Raw genomic sequence first — 6,000 nt, 5'->3', positions numbered from 1 at the left:
ATGCCATGTAATCTCTGAGGAAAAGCAAACAACCCAAATTACCTAACGCTCCTTTAGACCTTTTTCAGTTTCCCCATCGAGGAAACCTTGGCTTTGTCAGTTACTCGGTAATGAGAATGTATTCCTTTTGGGATTAATCGAGGTGCACACTCATGGCTTTCCTCAAACAAATGTCTCTCTCGGTGGTCTTCATTAGCTTTGGTTCATGCTCCAAAACTTCACAGTCCATTGTTTACCCTTCCTATTCTTCTTGTCCCTTGCAACTGCAGATTCTACTGAAGTAGAAGTAGTGCATTGTCATCCTGCAAGTCCACATTGTCTGTAAGTAATTCCCCAAAGCCCATCCATCATCTACAAGGCACAAGTCAGGAGTGTGATGGAATACTCCCCACTTGCCTGGATGGCTGCAGCTCCAACAACACTCAAGAAGCTTGACACCATCCAGGACAAAGCCACCCAATTGTTTGGCACCACATCCACAGGCATCCACTTCCTTCACCACCCACGCTCAGTAGCAGCAGTGTCTACCCTGTGATTGTTACAACTTTTCCTTTTGAAAATATTGTTTCTTTTCTTAAATGTTCTCTCGGTAAAGTGCATCGTGTGATGCCATAGAGTTGGACAACGCTAAAATGTGGCATGAAAGCACAAAATGATGGAGGAACCGAGTTCTGACAGAGTTATACCGGAACTCAAAAGATTAACTGTTCCTCTGTTCACAGAGAGACCTGCCAGACCTGCTGAGTTTCCCCAGCACTTTGTGCTTGTTTCAGATCTTTAGCATCTACAGTACTTTGGCAATGCCCAGAATTTAGTAAATAAAAAGAAGGAGCAACGAGACCAGACACTACAATTGGAAAAGGTCACCATGCTTTAAATGTTCCCAAGGGTGAGATTTTTTGGGGCATTTTTTTTAATATCATGTAACTTCAGCTGACCAGGTAAATAAATAAAACTAAGTTTGCTTGAATTGTGTATAAGACAATTGGTTGGGGAGGTGTGAAATTAGCAATATTTCAAATTCACTGCTTGAAAGAGTGGAAGGCAGATTCAATATTAAGTTTTAAAATGGACTTGGTGAGCTGATTGGAGGGAAAATCTTTGCAGGGCTATTGGAGGAGGAACCAGAGAGTGGGTTTAGATTAGATTCCCTACAGTGTGGAAACAGATCCTTCAGTCCAACCAGTCCACACCAACCCTGGGAAGAGTAACCCACCCAGATCCATTTCCCTCTAACTAATGCACCAAATACTATGGGCAATTTAGCACGGTCAATTCACCTGACCTGCATATCTTTGTGAATGTGGGAGGAAACCCACACAGACACAGGGAGAATGTGCAAACTCCACACAGACAGTTACCCGAGGCTGGAATTGAACCTGGGAGCCTGGTACTGTGAGGCAGCAGTGCTAACCACTGAGCCACCGCACCATCCGAAGAACTAGTATAGGCACAATGGATCAAACGCTGATCTCCTCTGCTCGTTCAGCCTGATTCGATATGTAAATCCATTCCTTCGATTCTATGATAATGACAAATCCATGTTAGTCATTATATCTGTTCACTGTTTTGTCAGGTCTAATTTAGCAGCCTCCTTTTGATATTATTATGTGCAGTGAGAGACTAACTGAGTCAAAAGTAACTTGCTGCTGCAGCTTTCCCTCTCAGCAATTGTTAACTTTTGTGAGCTTACAGATTGCGTGAGTTGGACAAATTGATCGTTGTTGATGCTTGGGCTATCGGGAATGCCTTAAGAAGAAAGCTGCTACTTTTTCAAATTGAAAGACATTAGCACGGGAGGCTTTGTGGCTTGTATCACTTCCTGTTACCACCACCCCTGACACACAAACCCACAAACCAGTGACTTCAGTACACAGTTGGCATCCAGTTCCTCTATGGTTCAGTAGGGATTGGGTTATCCACATAAACTATCTTCACTTGTTCATCCAAATACCTTGAGTAATGAGTTGTTCAGGAAACAGGCCCCAGAAAAGGACAGGTTACCCTCTTCTAGTCTGATTAATATATTTTAGATTTAGTTTGAATTGGAACAATTATATTGAATTGCATTAGCTTTATTATCATGTATTCAAATGAGGGCAATGAGAAGTTTACAGTTGCCACATTACAGCGCCACCTTGGGTACAAAGGTACCGAGGTACAGATACCGAAGGGTAGATGGCATGGTGGCTCAGTGCTCCAGGGACCTGGGTTCGATTCCAGCCTCGGGTGACTGTCTGTGTGGAGTTTGCACATTCTGCCAGTGGGTCTCCTCTGGGTGCTCCAGTTTCCATCCATAGTCTAAAGATGTGCAAGTTAGGTAGATTGTCTGTGGGAAGTTGCCGTAGTGTTCAGGAATGTGTAGATTAGCCATGGGAGATGCAGGGTTGCAGGGATAGGGTAGGTGGATGGTTCTGGGTGGGATGGTCTTAAGAGGGTTAGTGTGCTGAATGGTCTGTTTCCACAGTGTAGGGATTCTATTCTGAAGATCAAAAAGTTAGAAAAGTAAAGAAATAAATAGGCCAGCATATAGGTGAAGTATTTCTGATGAAGGACTCATGCCCGAAATATTGATTCTCCTGCTCCTCAGATGCTGCCTGACCTGCTGTGCTTTTCCAGCAACACACTCGGCTCTGATCACCAGCACCGGCAGTCCTCACTTTCTCCTAGCATTATAGGTCAGAGGAATAGATTTATAAAGAAGTAAAAAGTTCAGAATATCAGTCTCTCTGACCCAGTCCGTGCGATATCTAGCCTCAAGGGAGACGTCCACCACCTCACTGATCCCCCTGTGCCAGACCCACCAATGCCCCACTTTGGGTGTCATCTCTTTGCCATGTGCCCACATCGCTGGAGTCCCAGGCCAGGGCAGGAATCCTACATTGGCTGCAGATGCCAGCTCGCTGGTGCTGCCATATTGAAGAGTCTGTTGTCACCGATAGCTGGAGGAGTGTTGCTGCGGCTGATTGTCTGAATTCAATGTAACGTCTTTAATATACACTGAGTTTATGGTGGCTTAATGACTCTGGTGATAGACCTTCGTAAATAATTGCTTATCTTTAGGGCAAGGCATCGTGCATTAGAGTAAATTAGAGTGGTGCTGGAGAGAAGCACAGCAGGTCAGGCAGCATCCGAAGAGCAGGAATATCGACGCTTCGGGCAAAAGCCCTTCATCAGGGAGTGGCTCAGTGATTAGCACCTGCTGCCTCACAGTGCCAGGGACCCGGGTTTGATTCTGGCCTCGGGCACCTGTCTGTGTGGAGTTTGCCCATTCTCCCCATGTCTGCGTGGGTTTCCTCCCACAGTCCAAAGATGTGCAGGTTAAGTGAATTGGCCACGCTAAATTGCTCATGGTGTTAGCTGCATTAGTCAGGGGTAAACATAGGGAAATGAGTCTGGGTGGGTTTCTCTTCGGAGGGTCAGTGTGGACCTGTTGGGCCGAAGGGCCTGTTTCCACACAGTAGGGAATAAAAAAATAAATAAATCAGATTCCTGATGAAGGGCTTTTGTCCGAAACGTTGATTTTTCCTGCTCCTCGGATGCTGCCTGACCTGCTGTGCTTTTCCAGCACCACTCTAATCTTGACTCTGATCTCCAGCATCTGCAGTACCCACTTTCGCCCCATAATGCATTAGTTGCCTTACCCGAAATGTCGACACTCCTGCTGCTCAGATGCCGCCTGACCTGCTGTGCTTTTTCCACTTTATTGGCTCCAACTCTCTATACCCTAGGGGCAGAATCTTTCTGTACCCTACTGAGGTCCAGGGGAGAGGGTGATGTGCTAACCTGGGCTAACTTTGTCTGTCTAGCTAAGCCAGTCATCCCTGCACAGTGGCTGATGAATTGTATTGTCCCTGAGCCCCTTGTTAAATTGAGTTTCTGTGTGTCATTCTCCTGCAGGATGTACAAAGGTCTGATTGCTTTCTTTGCCAACCTGCTCCACACAGACACACACACACAGACGCACACTCTCACACAGACACACATACACAGACACACACTCTCACACAGACACACACACTCTCTCACACTCTCACACAGACACACATACACAGATGCACACTCTCACACAGACACACACACACAGACACAGACACACGCACAGACGCACACACAGACACACACTGTCAAGCAAGCACACACAGACGCACACATGCGCACACAGACACACACTCTCACACACACACACACAGACACGCGCACACAGACACGCACACACAGACACGCGCACACACACAGACACACACAGACACACCCTCTCACACAGGCACACCCCTCCCCCCAACTAGAAATACTGACATTCTCAGAAAACTAATTTGCCTGGATCCATTTTTGTCGAGCCCTTTGAAATAGCACTTCAAACACACTTTGAAAATGACCCGACCGATGGTTTCTGAAAGGGAACCCTGCTGTGAAATCAGGTGTCCAGCTGATGTCACAGATGCAGTTCATTTGTAAGTGTAAAAACCATTGATTTTTGCCTTTTCTCTTTATGATTTGCTGTCGCTGCTGCAGGCAGACTGGTGGCCGAGCTGCTGCCAAGCTCATCAGCTCCTCATGTTGTATTAGTTGGCACAAACTTCAAGTGTTTATGGCACAGACCATTACCAAGAGCCAGTGGTATTCCTCAGAGTGCTACAGCATGGAGTCAGGCCCTTTAGCATAAACTGGTCCATGCCGACCAAAATACCCATCAACACTAACCCCATTTCCCTGCACTTGGCTTATATCCTTCTAAACCTTTCCTATCCGCGTATTTATCCAAATGCCTTTTAAATGTTGTTAATCATGACGCCCACCAACGCCCCCTTGCCCCCTTCATGGACGCTCCAGGTTTGGCCTGGAAACAGGACAGGAATGCTGGGAATATCGGCACATCGACTGACACACACCGAGCCTTACTGTGGTTACATGGCCACACAACTTAGAGAGAACATTGCACCTGAAGCCAGAGATGACCCTAGTCATTGGTTTATGAACAGAAGTAGGCCATTCAGCCCATCATTTCTATTCCACCATTCAATGGCTGATCTGATAATCCTCAACTCCACGTTCCTGCACGATCCCCTCACTATAAAAATAACACAGTCTGAAAGATAGCTGGCCCCTCAGGATCCTGGATAACTCACTCCCAGTTCTGCTCGACGGTGATCTGAGCCCGCTGGAAATCCATTGCATGATCTGCAGACTCTGCCCCATATGGGCAGATGGTGCTTATATGGTTGGCAGTGTTGGGGGAGAGAAGATAGGCTGTTTGGGAGGGGTGAGGGGCTGCGGGACTTTCACACTTCCTCTGATTTCACCTCGCTATGTGCCCAACAAAGGTCACTCGATGAGTTGGTGCTTTGCTCAAATTAATCTTCGTTTGTGCATCGGTCACCAGCCAGGGTCTCCTGAGGGGTCGGTGACTCTGTTTGACCTCTCCAGGATTGTCCAAGGGACACTGCTTCTCTGCTGTGCCCCAGGAGTGCCCTGCCCCAAGGAGGTTTCTCACAGACTAGCTACTCCATATGCCCGACACTAGACTCCTGACCGACAGGGCGTGCCCAAAGGGTTCCTGACAATGAGTGCCCAGCGGCTGGGCGGTTCGATATGGGAGAGAGCCACCTTCTTTGCTGCTGGATTGGGAGGATCCTGAAAGGGGAACCACTGGTGCCACTTGCTCACAGATGTTGCTCTGCCCTTGTTGACATTACCCTACTCCAACTGGCATTGCTCTATCCCTGCCCCCTGGTTGGCATCTCCCCCCACACCTGCCCCAGTTGACATCAATCCAGTCCACCCCATAACATCATCCCACACCAGGTTGGCATCAGCTTATCCCAGTTGGAACTGCCCTACCCTGCTCATTGTTGGCATTACTCCACCCCTGCCCAGGTCATGATTAACAACATTTAAAAGACATTTGGATAAATACGCGGATAGGAAAGGTTTAGAAGGATATAAGCCAAGTGCAGGGAAATGGGGTTAGTGTTGGTGGGTATTTTGGTCGGCATGGAC

The sequence above is a fragment of the Hemiscyllium ocellatum genome, chromosome 43 (genome assembly GCF_020745735.1).
Source record: "Hemiscyllium ocellatum isolate sHemOce1 chromosome 43, sHemOce1.pat.X.cur, whole genome shotgun sequence".
In the NCBI taxonomy this organism is placed as follows: Eukaryota; Metazoa; Chordata; class Chondrichthyes; order Orectolobiformes; family Hemiscylliidae; genus Hemiscyllium; species Hemiscyllium ocellatum.
Note: the sequence above shows the minus strand (reverse complement) of the source record.